This window comes from Lutjanus erythropterus, chromosome 2 (assembly GCF_056507025.1).
Source record: "Lutjanus erythropterus isolate fLutEry1 chromosome 2, fLutEry1.hap2, whole genome shotgun sequence".
Lineage (NCBI taxonomy): Eukaryota > Metazoa > Chordata > Actinopteri > Lutjaniformes > Lutjanidae > Lutjanus > Lutjanus erythropterus.
In genome coordinates, this window is record NC_139318.1 from 36,206,430 (window position 1) to 36,229,891 (window position 23,462).

A 23,462-nucleotide genomic window follows, 5' to 3' on the forward strand; every position below is an offset into this window, starting at 1 on the left:
TTTCCATCTGTTGTCCCTGGGTGTGTATACAAAAGGTTTTGTGTGTTATGTGATTTCGGTGAGGTTGAAGACGGTGAATCTCATGCATGAATATTTTCATATTCTTAAATATCTTTTACTTTTTATGTACAAAGGACTTGTATGAACGTGCTACGTCAGATTCAGTGTAAATGATCCACCTGTGTGTGTTTGAGTGCATGTGTTTGACATGTAGACTTGTAAATGAGTGTAATTAACACCTCAGTAATACCATATAAGGTTATGCTTCCTGCCCCGTATGTCAGGAAGTGTTCATTCATGAAAGCTCATAAATTCATTCATGAATTTATGAGCGCATGTGCACTGACAAAGTATACACCTAATACTACTTGTATAATCTATCTTAAGAGCATTGTTGGCATTTCACTGGCGATCTTGTCCACTTTGACATTCAACATTTGTGCAGGTACGCTTTATGCACGCTTTATTAGACCACATCACACATGACGTGACCTTAACGTTATGATAGATGGTTGTATGGTCAGTGTAACTATAAATTCATCCTGCTGTTAGTCAAAATAAAACTACCAAGTACAGCTGTGTGCACTCTGGAGCATTTATTTCTCATTTTGCTTCATCATTCAGTAAAGAAAGACATAAATGTTAACGCTTCCGGCATGGCTCACATATCTCCCTACAGAAGAGGAGAATCAGGAAAGGTGAAACTGATAGGGAGGCAGTAGTCGATAAAGGAGGGGAGTAAAAGCCAGCAGAGAGTGATGCTGCTTGGTGCGCCTTCCTCCCTCTCTCCGAGCCCTCTGGGCTCTTCACCATCATAGGAAGAGACAATGATGAACTCAAGAAGCCTATTTATAGCCGGCGATTGGCCAACACTAGCCCTCTGTTTCTGCTCTGTGGACATCCGCCCGGGCTAGTTGTGTAGTATGTGCACATGTGATTATGCTCATGACAGAGAGGGAAAAGAGAGGAGGAGAGGAGTGGAGTGACAGAGACTCAATGGATTTAATCCAGAGGAAGAGGAGAGGATAAGAGGCAAAGCTAAGATAAGAGGCAGGCAGGGACGGAGGGACGGGGCTGGGCTGTGGTCCATCCATCAGTGTACGTACGGAGGAGGAGTGATGATTGCTCATTGGAGTCTCATGGAGGAATTCAGCTCAGTCTCTTTCTGGCATTTGACCTGACATGAAGCCAGCACTCCTCCCCTAGTGGTGGTCTTTCCTTTGGCAGCATTTTCCACAGAAGCTTTGCCAAGTTGTCAGGTGAGGAGGAAGAGCTGGAGGAGGTGAGTTTGACTTCATGCTGAGAATGTGTTTGCATAGCAACTAACCATCAGTGTGTTAGTGTGTGTTAGGCTGCATGCACGACGGTGTTTAGTGTTAAATCCACTGTGGCTGATTTCCATGCTGTGTGTCTATTTCTGACGGAATAATCTCTTACAGCCTTATTTTGCAAGTGCATATTTTGGTTTAACTTGTCTGCAGAGCTGAAACAATTAGTCAATTAGTAGATTCAAGATTCAGAATTTTTGATCATTAATCATTTGTCTTTTTTTTTTAAGAAAAAAGCTCAACATTCCACCTTCTCAAATGTGAACATTTTCTAGTTTTCTTGGTATTTAACTACATATATTTGGGTTTTTGCACTTACGTTTGAAGAAAACAAGAATCAACCGTCTGTCCTTCAGACCTGTGGTTGGGGAAGAGAAAACTACCCCTAAAAAAAAACCCCTCAACCCTTCAACAGGGAAAAAATTTAAATAAACGTCGGGGAGAGCGAGAGAGAAGGGATCCCCCTCCAAGGACAGACAAACATGTTGGATTTAAAGAACAGATCAACAATTTCACATTAAATATTTGGGATGTCAAGAGTCTACAAATCCACAATTTGATATGAAATGTCACAATTCGATTTAAACATTTTTTTTTTACACCGACAGTTTTACCATTGTTAGACTATCAAGTCTTGGTTTATGAAGATCAACAGATCATTGATTTTATGTCCTGACACGTCATTTACATTTTCAAATTCCTCTACAGTCGATGGTGTCAAGTCTGATGCAGCAGCCAGTAACCTATGCTGTGCCATTTTACAGATTCTGCCTCAATTATTGAAACTGAAAGCTCATTTTAATCATATTTAACATTGAAATTGTGACACTTCTAGTAAATACAGATTTTGATGACAGAATTTTATAGAAATTGAGTTATTAAATATATTTTAAATATATCAGATTCTACTTGTAATGGGGCAGTTTTTACTTTTTTCTGTCCTTTTTATGGACAGATCAATTGAAAGCACAGTGTGTAAGTTCTGATGCTCAGGGTCTAAGTTTGATGTCATTAAGTAGCGTGGGATTATGGGAGTTGTTGTTTTCACTTTTAAACAACCAGCTTAACTCATGAAAATCTGTCTGTCATGACTTAGGCAGAAATAATCTTTATTGAGGTAATATTCAGATGTTTTTCACACTAGGCACATTCATAAGACTTCGTCCTCACTTTCAGAATCAGTTGCTTACAGGAGTTTGCTGTGGCACGTTGGTGCATAACAACAAACACAGTACAAAAAATATAAATAAATATTAAGGCAAGTATTGTTGGTTAAAATAGCATAAATAGAAAAATAGAGAATAAAAATGCGAAAAAAAACAAAATCTATCCCGTGTTTTCCTGGATGTTGTAGCAATTTGCAACTAGCTAGCAATGGCCAACAGGAAATGTGCAATTACACTGAATAAATTACAGATTTCTCTGCATTTGAAGGTTACTGGAAACACTTGGGATAATGAAAGCACCCAGCTCAACAAAGTATATAACATTTACAGCATTTTTAGACACTTTAATGCAGAAATATTGCATCATATCTTTAATTTGAGAAAATAATCAACAGATTAATCCACAAAGACAAATAATTGTTCGTTGCAGCCCTACTTTGCTGACTTATTATTTGAGTATTATATTATGTGGTCAACAGTGACCTAAATCCTGCTCATTAAACTAAATGCCTTTTTCTCCACAGTGTTCAGGGACGTCAGTAATCAAGTTACTAATCTGTCTAAATTTAACTTTTTTAGCAATAAAGCTCTTGTCCAAGTCTGTGTGAGAGAACAAAAACAAGCTGTTCTGACACTAGTCGCCAAAAATGTTTGGACTAATTCATATAATGTCATTTAGATGGATTAGGATGTGAAAATATAACCCTAATAGAGATAATTAGATGCGTTTTGGGGGAAATTAGATAATTATGATTAGGGCAGGGGGACTCTGAGCTGGACGACCCTCTCTGTCTGATCCGACAAGCAGCAGTTTGACGTTCGCTCTCTGCTGACTTCAGCTCTGCAGTGTGCACGCTATGAGGCCATAATGAGAGGTGAGGAGATGCAGTTTCATAAATTAGTCAGTAGAGGTCACATATAGGCAGAGATTATGTCGGAGACGTGCTGAGACACACCCTGATTCCTCTCTGTCTCTCTGCCTGTCTCTCGCTGTTTTTTTGGTGTGTACTACTCGCTGTAAGCTGCTGCTGATGCAAAAGGTGACAAGGTTTATTAACTGAAGCAGAACAGACACGCATCGGAGTGTGAAGTGCACAATTAATAAGCTGCGAGAGGAGGGTGAGGAGGGTGAGGGACGAAGGACTTTGCTATCAGTTCAATCCACTCTGGCTGTTTGTACCTGCTGATTCTTTATCTCTGTACCTTTAATTAGGCTCCAATTATCTTCAGCGCCGTGTGAGAGATTTAATAACAAAGATAGCAGTTTGTATCTCTCAAGGTCAGACAGCGTACTGTATGGACAACATGTGGGTTTGACTTAGGCTACTTTCAGGGACATATTTCAGACTAACGATCAGTTGACTTGTCTGGAGCTGCAAAGATTAGTTGATCAATCGATTAGTTGTCAACTATTAAATTAATCGGCAACTATTTTGATTATCAGTTACTTTTTGAGAATGTCTGAATTCTCTGTTTCCAGCTTCTTAAATGTTAATATTTTCTTATTTGTATTATCCTCTGTGACAGTAAACTGAATATCTTTGGGTTGTTGAGGACTTTTTAGGATGTCGTCTTGGTGTTTCTGAAACAGTGACCCACATTTTTTCTCTACTGGGAGGATACTGAGCCCAGTTATGTTGCCAGCTAATGGCTGCTGACTGGTAACAGTTACAGTTAGCTACTTTAGCAACAACTAAGCTAAAGCCTTCAGTTCATCAGGAAAGCCTTGTAATTAAATATCCAAGAGTTGAAGCTGAGCAGCCGGAGGACATCAGAAGGAAACTAGAAACCGTTTTCTCAGTAAAATATGATCCAGTTTCATGCTCTGTTGTGTCATAAGTGAGAGAGTGCGGGATGAGTGGTGGGCCTGATACTGGTGTATAGCTGACATATGTGATAAACACTCAGACATCAATTTTGACTTCATGGGAACTTTAAGTTATATACTATATTGACTAACGTTACTCATCAGTCAAATATTTAGCACCTTTCATTCATTTAATTATATTTAACTCAGCCTTTTGTTCTGCAAATGCTCCAGATGTTACTGCAAACATCATCACTGCTGCATGCAGTCATGTCTCTGCAGTAATGTAATAAAATAAAATTATTTCAAATGATTTTATGTATTTATTTGACAGGGACAGCATTATCACATTAAAGTAAAAAAATGCAACTGATGCAATGTGCATATAGGACTTCTGGCTGTAGCCAATTCGCAGTCCTTGTCCCTGGTTAGGCTTTTAAGGAACAAAACGCAAGATAATACAACCACTACAAACATGTCAAATCACACCTTGAAGTACGACCAAGTACTCAGACTTTTGTGTCAGTGGCCATGAACCACTGTGTCTTTGGTCAGTCGTAAGAATCACTGTTGAGTCCAGCTGCCTTTAATTTCAGCAGATAATTGTTTGTTTTACTCCATATTTCGTGGTTTCCCATGTTTCAGGATGTTTTGGCTCTCAGTTCAACTGAGGGGGCGTTTCCCGCTGGGAAAGTGAGATCATCGCATTACCCTCTACTGGGGACAAAAGCCATGTCCCCAAATGGAAAAAGGCAAATATTTTGGGTAATTGGTTAAGGTTAGGGTTAGGGTCAAAGTTAGAAATCGTGGCTATGGTTGGGGTTCGATTAAGTATCCAGGAAATGAATGCAAGTCTATGAAATGTCCCCAGAAGTGACCTAAATGTGTATTTCTGTGTGTGTGCGGATTAATTTCACATTTCTGAATATTTCTGTGTCCAGGCAGTGCCCGTCTTTGACTGTAATCCTCACTTATCTTCTGTCTGTGACTCAACACAGACGATGGAGGGCTCCAATTTCCAAACTGCCTCAGTCTATAATCTCCCCTCACGAACTTTAGTCATCCTACAGAGCAATTTGACTTCAAGGTCGGGCAATTTGCTCCAGCATGCAAGAGGGAATACAACATAACCCACCATCACAACACCACCCGTTGCCTTGTATCTTCACACCAGTATGCGTGTTGTTTCATTGCTCTCGGCATACGCTAAATTTGGTCACGATCCACCACATGTCCTTGGCCTGTGCATATTTTGCAGCCCTGTGAGTTGATTGGCTGAGTCACTTTTGCAATATTTGGCCTCGCAACACAGCGGGGGTTAGTCTTAGTCACAGTTTGTAATCCCCACCTCAAAGATTTTATGAGAAAAATTGTGTGAGAGCCCATGCTGTCACCATGTCATCGCTCCTGTCATTCCTTTTTTCCTGAGCTGACACCTCGGAGTCGGCTTCCTTTGGCCCAGATTCCCACTGAGGGAGCTGGTGCCCTGCAGGCGGCCAGATACAAACATGCAGTGACAATTCAAATCAGTCCAGTTCACTGGCTCTGGCTGTGACTCAGGACATTGAGCGCCAGGCGGAAAAGATGCATACGCAACCCGCCAAGCTGCACGATGACAGATAGAAGGTGAGGGAGACAAGATATTGCAGATTATTGGGCAGTTTTATGAGTGTTTCACCAGGTAGATGGCCCAGTTTTAGCTCAGCACTTTTGTTCAGAGACACTGGGACTGGAACAGAGCCAGATCCATTTGCAAGTCAGAGAGAGAGCGCTCCTGCCGGCTAAGTAGTCTGATCCACAGGCACCAACTGCAGCAGAGAATCTGTCTAGAGTATTGTTATGCAAGCAGGAAGGGAGCAGTCCCACTTTGATCCAGACATCGGACGGACGGAGGCTGGAGTGCTTCGGTCCTCTGTGCTGCCTGAGCTCTAGGCTGCCGTTTGCTGTCCCATCTGGGAATCTGCATATCGGACAGTGAAGTGTACCAGCACAGGGCTCACAGCAGCTGCTCTGCACAGTGAGATCATGAGAGGGATGGACTGATGGACACCTGACGATGATGCTCATCCCTCAGCTTGACACTCTCATCACCAAGTGATCCCAGCTTCCTTTGCACTTGTTATTGCGTCATCAAGTTTTGTCAACCTCATTTTAGGTAAGTTTGAGTTTCTTTGGTACATAACGTGGTAACACTTTATAGTAAGCTTCAAGAATTCTGAATGACTTCATGCATGGAAAAAGCGTTTGCATTTGCATTTATGTAGTACTTCATGAAATGAATGTACTCCTGCATGATTTAACTCAAGAACAAGGCATTTATTAATGCAACAACTACGGTATTTCAATCATCATGATTTCTAAATTATTAATGTTTATGTCTTCTTCATATGTAAGTCTGCAGTTAAAGGGATTATGCAAAAACTTGACCAGTCACAGCAGTGCACATGTATTCTATTGAATTCCAAGTTTTGTAATCATGTTTACTGAGTTCCCATGAAACAGCTTGCAGAGTGCTTATAGCGTATTTGTTTCCTGCAAAACAGGCAGCTAGGGATGGGTTTGTTGCAGATATTGACTGGTGTTTCCGATAGGGCCCGACTGATACTGGATTTTTGGGGCCAATGTCGATACTGACAGTGGGCAGTAAAAAAATTCTGATCTCAATATATCAGTCGATATTCTTTATACACGATATAATTTACAGAATACAGAAACAGACATTTTCTTTTTTGCAATGATCCCTCAAACCTTATGTGATAAAGATATGTCCAGAATGATATCAGGGCACTGAAACTTTCATCTGTATTTTTAATAATTATAAATACATTTAGGAAAAGACACACAAATAGAGCAAAACATATGTATATATCAAGAAAAGGGATCTAATATACACAGAATGTTGCCTATAAATCTAGAAAATAAAAACAATTTGCATTATGTTCTGTTAAAAACAAAAGTTTAGCTTTTACTGCTTGCCAATATTATTGTGATAGGCCTTATTGGGTTGATATTACTTTACAGCAGCCAGTAGCATTGTGCATTAAGCTCTCCATCCGGCAGCTGAAGTGGCCCATGGATGTAGGAGAGTGGTCATATGACTGTTTGCAGACTAAGAGCTCTCAGTGAACACAGCCAAACCGCGACCAAAACAACCTTTAGATCAACAGGGGACAGGTTACAGTACTGAGGAGGTTTTCTTACCTTGTTTTGCTTCCAGCATCCTGTGGCTCACAGCTAACCAACTTACTTTTAGCAACAAGTAAAGCTTTATTTCCGCCAGGAAACTCCGTAAACCACATCAGGACTGTTTTCCTGTCAGTTTCACCCACTGTCTTTGTTCTGGTGACTGGTCATGTTCAGTAGGAGGCTGCTGAGTCCGGTTCTGTTTCCCGCTAATGGCAGCTAGCAGCTAACAGTTACAGTTACTACTTTACAATTACTGCCTTAGCAGCAAGAAAGCTAAAGCTATCTGTCCCTCAGAAAACTCACAGAAGAAATCACAGAGAGTTGAAGCTAAGTAGGCCGAGGACATTAGAGGGGAACCAGAAAATATTTTCTCCCTTAAATATGATCAAGTTTTGACTTGAATCAAACTCGCCCCCCAGAAACACTCCAGTCTGTTTGCTACAATGAATAAATATATTCTCCTTCTATGTTCCAGTGGCATCATAAGCGAAAAAGCATTTCATTGGGCGCGGTTTTAATGTACGCCCCCGAGTGCAGGATGAGTCATCAACATATTTGAATTATTTTTAAGGAAAATACAAACTCAGAAATATCATTAAAATACCTGAGAGTATCTACAAAACAACTTTTATGTGTTGAACCAGATGCTGGTGTATAGGTGACATATAGTGCAACACAGATGTGATAAAAACACTAAAACATCGATTTGGAGTTGAGATATTTAACTAAGCATTACTTCATTCTTCATCATGTTTGTAGCCCTTCAAATAAAATGGTGGCCTGTCAGTCTTTTAACAGTGATTAATAACACACTGTGAGTGGTGGCATCATTGTGAAATCACACTTATGATCTAATGGTGCATTTGTGTTTTTCCATATACATAATGCCTGAATACACAGAGGGGCTGACTTTATTTGAAGACTCGCAGACATGATGAAGTCATGATGAGTTAATCATAATTGCAACACTTGGAATTCAATAGATTACATGTGCACTGCTGTCACTGATCAGGATTTTTGAACTGTTCCTTTAACTGTAGACTTATTTACAAGTAAGACATGAACGTCATTAACTCAGAAATCAGAAATCATGATGATGGAAATACTAAAGGCACTATGGGTTGCATAAAATATGATCCATAAATTAACATATTGTTCTGAAGTCATGCATAAAGAGTACACAACGCATTATACTACAACTTGACTTGTGACAGGCGTGCCAGCTGCACAGTTTGATTTTTTTGTAGTTAAACTGGATTTAAAATCATTTTATTGATCTGAAATTTCCATTCAGCCCAGTGACCTTGTTGTGGATAAACAAGTGCACCACTACAAACTGTGTCACACTGTAGTTTTTGTTTGTAGCATGTGAGCAGCTGGCAGTCACAGTCCTTTAACGTTATAGTACCTCGTGTCTGGCTGAGATATTCCTATCATGTGCGTGACTGCAGGCAGAATGAGAGGCCCGAGGGAAGCAGGACACAGTCAGGCTGCTGGGCTAATTTCTGCAAAGACTTTGTGGTCCCGTGCAGGACTTTTATCGTCCTGCCCGGGACAGCAGCAGAGTCATGTGCTCAGTAATTGTCTGAGACGTACTGCTGACTCATGCCAGTGTGTGCTACAAGCTACCACTGCACCAGGCTCACACTTCACACCACTCATCTCCTTAGTTTTCACTGATTCATTCATGCATTTGCTGTTTGATGTTTTCATCAAAGAGTGAATCAACATGAGCTGTTCCCACAGAGCCGGAAGCAGTTTCTTTGAAATATAAGGATGATTTTTTTTTTTTATGTTTGGTTAAGCACATCAGTAAATACAGAAATATATTGTATGATAACTTATGCATGTACTATGAGTGGGTATCATTTGACATTTTCAATACAATACCTGAGTTTCTGTACCAATAACAAAGCAATACTTTTTTAAATATGCTGCTGTGGGTGAAAATAAGCCCGTCTTTCTGCAGCACCTCTTTATTTAAAGTGCTAATCAATATTTTTACATTGATTCAGTGTCTCATAGTTTGGTTGTATTGATGAACCCGCAGAGAATTATGACCCGAATCTGCAGCTCTTGTCAGCTCTGTTGAGTTTTTTGGCGTCTTTCAGCTTACTGCTTTATTTTCCAGGCTGAAAATGTTTTAGTGCACTTTCACCGTCGTTTTCAGACACAACAGCAAGGCACAAAATTAGCATCAGCCACCATCTAAATGCTGGTAAAATACACAAGTGGCTTATAGATTTTCTTCACTCACCAGCCCAAAAAAAAATAGTGACAATCTATTGATTGGCTGATAACATTTGAACATTCAATAGCCGATGTAGCCTATATATAAAGGTCATGATATTTCCATCAGAGGTTGGTGGAGTGTGAATATTGGATTTAATTTTACTGGATGGCACAGCAAAATGTGTAATTTAGCAGTTGTTTGTCAACATGTTTCCCATTACAACTTGCTCCACTGCCCCCAAGTGGCAAAAAAACATAATTACCGCTCAGGGTGGGTGATAACACAAAATTTGGTTTTGATGCAATACCAAGTAATTCAGGCTCAGAAACACAGATTATCCACATACTTTTTATTACTAAAAAAAGCTATATACTTTCATGTAGGGAGAGCTGTGTGTCATGATTTATGAGGTGAATTCAAATCTGAATACATTTCATGATCACTGAATGATTTGCAGATTAGCAATCATTTACATAAAAGGTTATTTTCTTCATTTTCATATTTCAGGTTTGAGGTATGTTAGTTTTTTTTAGTTCCAATAAAATAATTAATTTGGCTTCAATGGGCTGAATATTTTATGTGAATGTCTTAATATAGTCTGCTGAGGTAACAGCTAATGATGACCAATTACAGTTTTAAATTTTAACATGTCCGATTTGACTAAAATATTCATTTCATTTCTATAAACCTGGATATTTCTTGCCTGAGCCTCTCTGACCCCGTGTCTGTGTCGATGGTCTGAGTGCTGAGGCATTTCACTCCTCCTTCGTTCTTTTCTGTTGCAGCTCCAAGTTCCTTTTTTTTTCTTTTAAGTGTTTGATCAGATTTGTGGTGCTGCCACAGTAGCGAACAGCCCTCCCACACACATCGCAGTTAATAGCTCCAAACGACGCTCCTCTTTCATTCAGCCATCACGACAATTATGTGTCGGATTAAACTAGTTAGATTGCGTGCGCGCTGCGTGCGTGACGCATGTGTGGCTTGAATGCACACAATGACACAAAACAGCAGTGTTCACGAAAATGGAGCATTGTTTGCACAGACAGTTCTGCTCTTTGATTAAATATAAATGCATAAAACATAGAATAGAGAAACTGAAACTGACGTCTTTGAATCAGTCCTTTTGACACTAGACTTGATCTTCAAAACAAGTACTTAGTATTTGTAGTATTGATATTTCTGTGTCATTCCACCCACCTCTAATTACTGCAGCTTTACACTTAAAAAGAGAGAGACTAAGCCACTCCAAAAGAAAATATCAAAACACTAAGCAGCTGCCATGTATAAAATAACAGACAAAAATATGATTATATCAGTAATTGTTTAAACAACACAAGCAGCTCTGTCAGGCTGTAAATAAGCGCGGCGGTGTCTAATTACAGGTGCTAAATGCTAATGTACACCAGGCCGCTAGCATGCTTACAATGACAATGCTAACATGCTGATGTTGAGCAGGTATATGTCCACCATCTTAGTCAGGGAGCATCTGCTAAACAATACTAAAAGTACAGCAGTGGCTGATGGGAGTGCCATTAGTTTGATGGGTATTTATAGTCATAAATAAAAGTATTGAGCATGAGAGTGGATCACCAGAGTCATTAGCATTCATCCTCCGGGAACCATGTTGAAATGTTGTGCCAATCCATCATGCAGATATTCCACAGGAATATGACATAGCGAATCAGTAAAGAAAGAATCTGACAAAGCATTTAATTTCAGATTTGGATTAATACGACCAAAATTCCTCAGTTCTTCAGAACAGGGAATAGTCATGTTTAATTCAGCTGCATTATTCTGTACAATATAACAGTTTTAGATTAGATTTGCTGTCATTAGGATGAAAGAATTCATGCAAATGTTTACAGCAGGATGCATGAGAGCGAGGTCTATATCAGCTGACCGATTAAACGGTCTTTCACTACTTTAGATACATGTTTTTGGAAGGTACTTTGCTACAACTCAACAGATTTCAGTTGGTACCAAAAAGTATTGGAGTTCTATACCCAGACATAGCATGCACTGATGCACACAATACAGACCATACAGTAATTCAATTCTGCTCAGGGAGTCCATGCATGGCTCTGGGAGTACCACTAATGGTGGGTGATGTCATTGTCAATAAAAAAAGATCTATCATATGTGCAACTTACTGCACTTTTGAACTTAACTAACTTCGGTGTCACTCTGAATTATAGAACGACAACACAGAAATAGTGTCCTGTGGTACGACAACATCTATTATGGTGGTGAGAAACGCTGCTGAGGGCATAATTTTCTCTCTTCTCAACAGCCTTCATCATGTCCAAGACACTCTCCGGAGCTCTGCATACGTAAAGCAGATGCTCTGCAGCTTCCTTCTCATCATTGCGTTGTGGTCATATTGGGCTGCTGCGCACTAAATCCATAGATCATTTCAAATTACACATATCATCAAAATAATTATGATGATTATAATATTACAGCACAAGCATGCGCAGAGATGTTATGATGGGATGGGAAAACAAATACTGCGGAGCATCGTGTTCAAAGGGCGATTTTTGTTTCCTCGTAAATGCCACGTCTCAGTGTGTCTTGAATCCAACTCTGTGTGTGTGTGTGTGTGTGTGTGTGTGTGTGTGTGTGTGTGTGTGTGTGTGTGTGTGTGTGTGTGTGTCTGTGTGTGTGTCTGTGTGTGGTTTGTCTGGTTTGGAAAGTTTTGTCCGCAGACACGCTCCAGTGGCAGACATGTTCCACCTAGACTAACCCAAAATGACATGTGTGCTGGCCTTGGAAAACCTGATACATATTTTATGCGTTCCATATAAAGCTGCGATGCAGTATCGAGTGTTCAGGACAAGAGTTTTGTCACAGATCAAAAACAAGATGTGACATGAGGAGAAGACCGCTCCTCCTGTACTGTGCAGAGGTTTGGCTTCATCTTTGTTTTGATGCAAAGGCTGTGATGGCTGTCAGAGGCAGGGACGTCAAACATGAATGGTGTTTGGTGGAAATGTCAGGGGTGATCTTTACACTGCAGTTTGTTTCTGGTCCATCAGTCTGTTGCAAAAGCAAGTACACTAATTTAAATACAGATGAAGTGTGGTGTAAGGTGTCCTGTCTTTAAAATACAAGCCCGATTCCAAAAAAGTTGGGACACTGTGCTGTGGCCCCGATGAGTCCAAATGTCAGATTGTTTATGGAAATCATGGACGTTGTGTCCTCTGTGCTGAAGAGCAAAAAGACCATCCAGAGAGTTCAAACCCCAACATCTGTGATGGTATGGGGGTGTGTTAGTGCCCATGGTGTCATAGGTGACTGTCACATTAATGCTGAGATGTACGTACAGGTTTTGGAGCAACATATGCTGCCATCCAGACGTCTTTTTCAGAGACGTCCCTGCTTATTTCAGCAAGACAATGCCAAGACACATTCTGTATCTGTTACAACAGCGTGGCAGCGTGTAGCTGAAGAGTGCAGGTACTAAACTGACCCGCCTGCAGTCCAGACCTGCCTGCCATTGAAAATGTATGGTGCATTACGACCCCAAGACCCCGAGCTGTTGAGCTCCTTAAGTTGAATATCAAGCGAGAATGTAAAAGTATTTCACTTTCAAAGTTTCTACAATTAGTGTCTTCAGTTCCCTTCACACTAACTGAGTGTTGTTAAAAGAAAAGGTGATGTTTCACACTGATAAACGTGACCCTTTCCCAACTTTTTTGAAATTTGTTGCATGCATCAAATTCAGAATTAGTGTGTATTTGCAAAAATCAGTTGCCAGTTTGAACAGTAAATATCTTGTCTTAGTACTGTATTCAGTTTACACAGTGTCACAACTGGTCTGGAATTGGGGTTTTTATTTTTAGGCTTCTTCAGTAAATATACAATGATTAGTACTTGCTTTTTGAAGTGTAGTCAGATACAAATATATAAAGAATTCGACTTGAACTTCAGAATAAACTGCAGTTCTTCAGTGTTAAGTCTTCAGGTTACAATTAATGTCACTGTGAACATCTTGTCAGATGTTGAGTGACATGTTGCAGCCATGGTGTCTCCCTGGAGAACTGACATTTGAGTGCAGTTTGCCCCCCAGTGAACAGAGACTGAGTTAAAACCAGACACTGGTGGAGGAACACAGGAGGCTCTTGGTAGTGACACTGTACAGATAATCGAGGAGACAGTGGGTGTATTTGGGTCCTTTCAGAAAATATGGACACTATAATATATTATGTCAGAGATTTACGCCTTGCTGACTGTGTGAAGTTCAACATCTGGCGGCCGTGGTGGAGGTCCTCTGCTGTTGGTATGCGTCTGAACAGCTGACTGTGTTTTTAGTTAAACAGTCTCACCAGTTTCCAGGAAATGAGCGCAAAGTCTAAAATCCAGATGTGGACAGCACCGCCGATGATGCAGTAGATGAAAGCCTCACAGTGACAGAATTATATGACAACCATTTCATTTTGGTTTGTGTCATGTGAACGCCAGTGAACAAGTCCAGTTTATTTACAACCAAGGGGTTTTTTTTTTGTAGTTTAGGCCACAGTAATGACAAGTGACAGCATTTTATTAATTGGAGTGGCTGTTTGACCATGTTCCAAGTTCCAAACCTAGTTAGTATGAAATTGATCTCAGTCTTGACCCGCGTTTGATTAAATTAAATGCAACTTTACTGTGAAAGCTCTATGTACTCACAAGTGCAGAAGGCAGAGAAAATGTTGAATGAAGGTTTATTTGTAGATTGAAATCACAACATAATGACATGCGGTTCTTATCCAAACTTAGATCTTCGCCCACTCAATTACTGACTTGATGCTTTATTCTTATTTATAGGGTATGACACATACATAACATGCTATTTAACTTTATAACACAGTCAAAAGCTTGTTTAGATCCAAGTTTAGTAGACATTGGCGTAGAGCAGCGGATTCAAATTAAACTATTGAACATTTTCTTATTGCATTTGATGTTGTGTCTAGATATCAGTGTTGTTTTGTTGCTCAGGTCTACATTGACCACAAAAGACTGTTTTTTTCCCCAAATATTTTTCTGCTTTGTTTGTTTACTGTAGGACATTTAATCCACAGTGCTGCAGTTCAAACTGCATTATGAGTCGCATCAAATAAAAGAGGTTCAGCAATGAAGAGCTGCATTTCATTTGAGCAGAATCAGATTTGGACACTTGGTAAGGTCATCAGGAGTTAACAGGTCCCTGCTCCGGTTTCCTTTAAAATGTACTGAGACACTTTGTGTGGCATTTCACTTTAAATAAATACCGACTTTAAATAACTCAACTAGGTTTCCTGTGCTTCCTAAGAGGAAGTGTGCATTTAGCCTGATGTAGATAACACCGACAGATGGAGGGGGAACATTCAGTTGGTCATTTCTGGTTGTGCAGTGTTAAAGAGCGAGCTCAGTGGTGCCACTGAGAGCCATATGTACGCAGGTTTCCACTCCAACCATTTAAGCAGTTTTCACTAATTAGTTCCTCTCCTTCTGGCTAAAGGTGTGTCAATAGTAGTCAACTGTCTTTGATATGAGTGGAAACCTCCATTTTTGTCTGTGCAGTATTATTACCCTGTAGCGCCCTGGCAAAAATAACCATTTTCCAGTTTTTACCCAAAGTGCTGGATAAAAAAAAAAAAGAGAAGCTCTGTGCTGTTTACTCTGCTGGCTGGTGAAACAAGCCGAGAGTGGTGACAGCTTTCAGCAATGAGAAGAGCAGATGCTCAATAGGTCATATAAACTGTGACTTTGACTGTGGCAACTGACGGAAAGACTTCTGTCATTCTGACTCTGACACTGTAGATGAGCGTGCACGGTGTTTGCACATACAGGTGGTGTGTGTGTGTGTGTGTGTGTGTGTGTGTGTGTGTGTGTGTGTGTGTGTGTGTGTGTGGGCACGTAGTAACGACATGCTGTGTCTTTGCTGCTGGAAGAAAACCTGCCACTCACACAACAGAACTGGCACGATAACCCAGATGTCTTTAGGGCGTGAGGCTGCTGACCCAGAAATCACAAAATAGCAAATGAAGTCTTCAGCGCTTGCAAATAAGGATAAGACTCAGCCGAAAGAAATGTTTCAGCACCGTTTCCCTCATTGTTTCAGAGAAACACGGCTGAAATGCATCATTTTGATGAAAATGAAGTTGCTGAAAATGCATTCGTATTAAGCAGGGCTAAAAAGCTAAAAAGGATGTGAAATTAAAAAATGGAATGATAAATTATCAACTGATTAATACATTTAAACCCAATTTTAATCAAAATAGTCATGATTTGATGGTAGCAGAGCCATGTTTTTTTTAATTTTCCACATATTCATTCATCATTCACAACACAAAATTGACATTTGTCATTTAAAGAAAGTGGCCTCAAGAGTGAGAGTAACAAAAAATATTGGAAAACAATGGAAGTGTTAAAAATGCTTAAAAATTTAAAGTGAAAATGATGAAATGTATGTGAATTTTTTAAAACTGTGTTACTCTGATAATCAGCTGGGCTAAACTGAGTCAACGAGGCCTAACATACCAGCCAAAATTATAGTCTAAAAATCAATAATAACATGTATTATTGGCAGTTTAGGCACCAACTTTTGTGGTTATCTGTCTGATGTTGCTTTGAAAACTGATATTAAATCACTTATTGTCAGGCCTTTGCGGACAAAACCAATAAATTTGCAATTAGAGCTGCAACTGATTATTTTGATTATTACAAACAGTCCAAAACCCAAAGATTCGTCATTTACTATCATAAATCACAAAGAAAACCAGTAAATCCTTACATTTAAGCAGCTGAAACCACTAAATATTTGACAGTTTTGCTTGAAAAATGATTGAAACAATCAATCAATTAACAAGATCATTGGCAGGTAATTTTTTTAATTCTTTTAATCAAGTAATTGATTAATTGACTAATCATTGCAGCTCTATTTGCAATAAATCAAGATACGCCTGTGACTTTGTCATTTTATGTCTGGAATTGAGCTCCTGACTCACAGTGTTTGTGTAATTTCAGGTCACACCATATGTCACCACTGTTATATTTTCAATAGGATCTAGACACAGAGAAAGAGAAAGCTGCACACATTTTTATGGACTGCAGTCTTTTCTTGTGCGCCTCGAGGATGAAAGTGGAAAAAACGTGTTTTATTTGCTTATGCATGAACTGAATCACTTGAACTATTTTAGGTGTTGTTGCTGCACAGTTTGGAGAGTTTCCAGCATATTTCTGATGCACTTCTCTTCTCCTACATGTTCTAATGACCCAGTTCGCAGGACTGATGGTCCGCCTCAGACAACTGCCCACACTTTGACTCATCATCACGGCGCTGCAGTATGCTGTGTTAGACCGCCTTCCTGTTCCTACATGAGCTACAGTTCACCTCAGAGAACTGTGCCAGTTGCATAACAGCAGCATATAACTGCAGAGGCAGGTTGTTTCAGAGCATCACGGATTCTACAATACAACATCCTGCGCTGCTTATGATCCATTTTCTGATCCTTCTGGGGCGATTTCTACTTTTTTCAGGTTAAAAGAAATAATTTATGTGAGAGCAGCAGTGTAACCTGGGACATTATATATGAAAAGGCCTCACTGACCCTGTTTGGATTTAAAGCTACAGACACTGATAGTTTTAAATGGCCATTTTTCCTCTGCTATCTGGTGTGTTATTACATTTTATTTTAAATAAGCTATAAAGTTTCTCTAGGCTTGTGTATTTTTAGGAAGAAAATCAGGTCACTCATGTCTTTATTAGCTTGAACCCATTTGACAGAAGTCCTCAAAACAACTGTCCTGAATAATTATAAATAGTCATGTACAGTTTGCTGGTAACTGATTCAGTGTTTGCGCCAAAATAAAAGTCATGTCCTCTAAAAAAACTTGCCCTTTGCCAAACTTTTAAAAATGTGTTAAAATCCTTCAAAATCTAAAACTAACAATACCTGCTGATAGTTTAGTTATAAAAATGTGCCATTATAAAAAATTTTTTTAATGAAAATGTTGGCCTTTTACAGTTGTAGCTAGTTTAAAAAATAACATGGCTGCTCACTACAAGTGACGTTTTGTCAGCTCTGTAATACTTCAACTCAACAGAGTCGACGTGTTCATTTAATAATAATGTTTAATCAGAAGGAGGTTGGCCTGTTACAAAGTCTAATAGCCAAGAGTTTGACCCCCTCAGAATGTGGTTTTGGCCCAATTTTTAAGAATAAGTGAGTGATGACACTTGTAGACTAAAAGTATGAACACAGAGAGCTTATCGTTTGTACCTGAAGCCTGTAGAAATTCCCTGTAATGGATTCTTATATAGTCAGTGGCTTCCAAACCTGGTCCCTAGGCAACAGGTGCTGGACTGCACTTTATTTTATCTCTGCTGATCAGCTGTAAAATTGTCTCTAAAAGCATGTGGGAATGAAAAACAACAAGTGTCCGAGTCTAAATTGACGAATCCATACAAGTGACACATAAGGTCCAGTTTCTGTGGTATTGCTCTGCATTCTGCTGTTCTGATTCAAACTATTAAATCATGACGCACCTAATAAAGTTTGAATCTAACAACTAATTCAGTTCTGTCATAAGTGCAGTATGAGACCAATAAAATATTAACTATTGAAATCTTGTTGTTCCTCATAAAGATAAATCAGACTTACACTGTGAAAGAAGTGGCTGTAAAATGTCAGATCATTTTTTTTTTTGAGTGTACCCTTTAAAATAATTTAAGTTTGAGTTATTTCTAACATTTAGTGTTTTCAAACAGGACATAGCTGCCTGATGCTGACACATTTCAGGGTGTTGATGTTGTCATGGCTTTACTGACCATGGTTAATCACTTAAAGTGACTTGTAAGGGATAAATCCCTGTAATGGGCCAACAGATTAACTCACCCGCCTAAATGCTCACTCTAATCTCGCGCGCCACAAAAAGTACAGTAGGCTTTCATGGAAAAGACAATATGTCAGTATTTAATGGGTTTATGCTAATCTCTGACTAATGATGTTGAGCAAAACGTGACAAAAATATATGAAGTGACATATTTGTAGGTGATGACAGCACAGAAATACGTTTTACATAAAGTGCATGCCTTTATAAGTGAGCACACACACAGTCTCTGCAGAGGAGTGCTGCTGCAGTGTGCTGTAATTTTATTACACTGTGTGATGGATGAGGAGGGAGACTTGCACTATTATCGATGTTGCAGAAGCAATGCCATTAGCAAAAAATGTAATTCTATAGCGGGGAACACGTAGCTGTACAAACTTTATTGTCTGAGACGGTGTTAGAACTATCTCAGACAGCTTTATCTCTTTTTCTAAAACAACAGATTTTTGTCCAGGGAGAACACAAGGATGTAGTGAAACAATGATCCACGTTTGTCTGGCAGCAAGTAGAAAATCAGATTACATTATGTCAGACTGGCAGGTGAAGAAGAACACGATAGTAATTTGATCACAAAAAGCAGCTGCACACACATTAAAGCTTCTATTAAACAACATAGATGGTGATTTATTGTTGCCTGATTATGATTTTTTAGTGTGATACAACAGTGATGACTGTAACGCTTTTTTCTGTTTGCATGTTTTTGTTTACGAACTGTGTGAGGTTTCAGTGGCCAAAACTCCAAATGTAACAGTGACAGTGTCTGTTGTCAGTGTCAATGACTGCAGTTTTAATCACATACAAATAAAGATGGCTGCCATATTTCATTCAGTCAAATTGCTCAAATTGATTGTGACACTCACAGTAAGCCAAAAACAATTAACTCGAGCTATGATGAGAGTCTACGGCCATGCTAGTGGCTCTGTGAGCAAACATCAGCATGCTGACATGCTCAGTCAGATTTTGATCTTATGATGGTGCTATTCATCTAGAGGTGAACATGACAGGGTTTATCTTTTTTTTTATCTGGGTTTATTGTTTATTTTATTAAAACAGTTACAGTGTCCAGCCTGCCAGGGGCGCCGCCAGGGGGGAAAAGTTAGGACGATTCTAAGGGCCCGGGTCTGACAGGGGGCCCTTTGAGGGCTATCAATATTATTTTAATTGTATTATCTATATAATCTTTCAGGGGGCCCAATATTTCTGGCGGCGCCCCTGAGCCTGCCATTGGTTATTTAGTTGGCTTCAAATGTGGCCTAAAGTTTATCTTAACTGTCACCGAATATTACACAGTTAGTTCAGCGGCGCCTCAGCCAGTGAGAGTAGCCGCATTAGCAACATGCAAGTGCCAGATTCAACAGGATAACCTACAGAGTGCAGTAAAACAACATAAAACAGGGCGAAACTCACAGCTTCCCGGTGTTAAGTTGGGTCGCGGACCGCTGTTATTTATCTACCGCTGAACTTGAACTGACACTGGAAGGAGCTCAATAAACTTTTCAGCCACTCAACTCCTCCGTCCTCTCAGGCCGGGGGCCGATGTAATGATTTGTGCTGGTACTTTGACAGGGTGTCAGTTATATTGGAGCTGAGAAAATGTTTAGTTAATGGCCTCTCACTCAGAAATTAAGTATATCAGGTCTGCTTATGTCCCTCCCCCTTGGCCATAATGGATTATGAGGCGCCTGTCTTCTTACTAAAGTAACATCAGTGACTGTCTGACCAATGAGAATTGGTTGGATAAGAGCGTAACGACCAACCAATCGACCAACCGACCACAAGCTGTCAGCCCGAGGCGTCACTAGTGCAGGAAAAATAACAGATTTTAGAACAGGAGAACTGTCAGTTTTCTGTCAATATAGCAATACTGAGGAATTTATTGCTCCAATCGACAACATTTACCATCAAAACTGCCTGGACATCTGCGTAAAAAGTGATGAAACGGCTCTCCAATGTGGTCAAGATAATTTACTCTAAACCAAAAATGTCGACCTGCCAGTGACACGGTATGAGACATCAGTCTCTGTCCTCTGGGGACCTTTAATTTTGTATAACATTATATGGCATTTCATCCAATACTTTTTGATATGATGGGATATTGTTGAGATATATGCACATTTTTCCTTGGATTTTATTTCCCACTTGTAAAACTCGGTCTCCCATGCCAACAAAGCCCCTTTGAATTTAAATAACTGTGGACCAAAGAGTTGAACAGACTGACACTTCCATCCCTCGAGCCGTACTACTACTGAAAATGTCTTTGTGCAACACTCATGTTTTAATGTTAAATTAACAAGATTATTCAAATGCCTCTGGCTCCAGTTTGTTAATGTTCAGTTCAGTCTACAAATCATCATCATAATTAACTGGACTGATGGAAAAAAAAATCACCACAGTCTGGATAAAACTGAGAAAAGAAACAGTCTTGATGGACCAAATACTGTAGCTTTGAAGTTCCAGCTGTTTCGTTGTCCCAGTATCCGGCTGAAAAACAGTGCTGCTGGAGGGAAAACCTGAACACAAACCGTAGCTTTTTAGTTGTCACAAACAATGGAAACACAAAGTCTGGACTGGTGTCACCTAACAGCGTGCCTTCAGCCAAATGTAAGAGGAGCCGTGCTTTACTTCTGTCCAGCTGCATGTTCGTCTGCGCACGTGAACGTGTCTTTGTGTAATTCTTGTGTGCGCTTGTGTACATCTTTTGTTCCAGTGTGTGAGTTGACCTCAGTCCAGGTTTTCCCGACAGAATTCCTCTTGGACAAAAGCTGGGACAAAGGAGGAAGCAGTGAAAATCAAGAATCTGGGACTTGGTGCTATATATAAAAATTAGATCAGGCCTCTTGTAAAACTAGATAGTACAACAGTCATGAGAAAATTGAATTATGTAGATAATGATGCACTCGTTCAACTCTATTATCTATTGGTGCTGAGCTGGAACTGGAGCACAAAGAGACTGAAACAGCAGGGACACATTCAGCTCTGTGAAATATCTGCAACTGAAACTAAACTTTCGCTCTTTTAAAGTTGGGATGCACCTGAACCTGAAGCTGTTATCTGGGGAGCACAAATAATGTGATGGAAACAGGTGTTTTTCTTACTGTTCTTTATTATTTGGGGAAAAGAATATTTCCAGAATGTAACACAGTAATTTTCAGAGTACTACTTTTTACATTTTTATGCAAGTACTTAATTTCAATTTGGAATGTGCTGATCCAAAATTGGCCAAAATATATTGGCCAAATGTTCTTTAGATGAAGTTACAAGCTAATTTGAATATCATTATCATAAAATCTTATCATATTAATACATATTTATAATACTTTAGTATTGTGAACAGCAGTAAGATTAAGTCATCCAGAAATATGAACACCGCATCATTGCACTTTAAGATTATTTCCTTTAATTGAAGAATTTTTTTAAAATATATCTTTACTGTAAATAGTTTGTATTTCCATTGCAAAAATGAATCTTTCAATTCATTAAATATTTTTTTCAGTTTGCAGTTGATCAGTGTCCCCCAGTTAAAAGGGTATGGTGTTGAATTCATAAATCTTAGTTTCATTAAAAATAAAAACTATTAGAGTTACTGCCTCACAGTTGTTTGTCTCCACTGATCAGTCATGTTTCCACTATATTGACCTGCAACTTTGACTGAATTTAATCAGGGATATTAAGTGCATTTTTTTGGCAAAATGGGAAGTGACTAATTTCAATGGAGAAACATGCTGTCTTCACTTAGAGACTATTTTTACAGAAGAGAACAGAGGACTGATAGAGAGCTGAGAGTTTAGCGAGGTCACTGTGACCACCAAAATCTAATCGGATCATCCCTGAGTCCACGTGGTCATTTGTTTAAAATTTGAAGGAATTCCCTCACGGCATTCACGAGATATTAGGTGCATTGTAACGTCTGTGGCCACGGCTGTCGGCAACATGGAGCCATGAAGGTTTTCCAAGAGCAGTGCCTCACAGAGGTCCTTCAGCATGCAGTCGTGAATGTGTACAAAAAATTTTGGCTGATCAATACTATTATGCGAGATTTGCTCTGGACAAAATGCAGGTCCGTTCTTGCACTTACTCACGCACACACAGAGGTGATTGCATGATCTCCTGGCGGGGATAAAAAGTGAATATTAGGTGAGAAAATAATAAACCATGCCCACTTCTAGTCTTCTGTTTAATACAGAGACAGGTCATTAACATTTTATTGATTGAGCAGATACAGATACAGATACAGATACAGTGACATTTCTGTGGCATCTTGTGACACCTCACAAGATGACATTTAGCACAAAACAAATCAGTAATTACAGAAGACATCATACGCCCTGAAAGGGTTCACTGAATTCTGATGATGATTTCCAGATTTGGTCAGCTACTTTTCAAGACATCATCCATTTTTCTTCCAAAACGGACTTACAGGATTTAGAAAACAGGCTGTTCTGATGAATTATGAGTGCAGTATCAGACCCTTTGGCACTGCAGACTGGAGACTTCACCAGAGTAAAGTGATCCCACGCCGACATGTTGTTGGTCTGTACGAGTATCTTTAGTCTGGCCCTCGGCCTGATTATAGGTTTGGAAGACTGGGGCAGTTTTAGCTCCTCGTACGGCTGCAGGCTGGATGCTTTGATGATGGCACGTTGAAAAGAAGCTCAAAGTCTCATTCAGACTGTCACAGAAACATGAGCCCTGGGGGGAAAACAAAGCATGATGTCACCACAGAAAGATCGAAGTATGAGTCACTAATATATCCGTTCATAATGGGTGAAATGTGTGTGTATGTGAGAGTGACACTAGTGTGTGTGTGTGTGTGTGTGTGTGTGGAGCTGCAGGGGATGAGAAGACATGGAGTTTCCCTTCATCATCCTGTCTGGCTCGTTGTCGCCCAG

The 23,462-nt window shown here is 39.7% G+C and overlaps 1 protein-coding gene across 1 annotated transcript in view; it reads left to right on the forward strand.

The window, feature by feature from the left end:
* Positions 1–1,100: 1,100 nt before the first annotated feature.
* Positions 1,101–23,462, forward strand: part of nav1b (neuron navigator 1b) — a 111,076-nt gene continuing 88,714 nt past the window's right edge. Inside the window, exon 1 of the mRNA XM_084738432.1 lies at positions 1,101–1,282. The gene's annotated coding sequence lies outside the window, so the exon portion shown is untranslated. The remainder of the gene's footprint in view (positions 1,283–23,462) is intronic.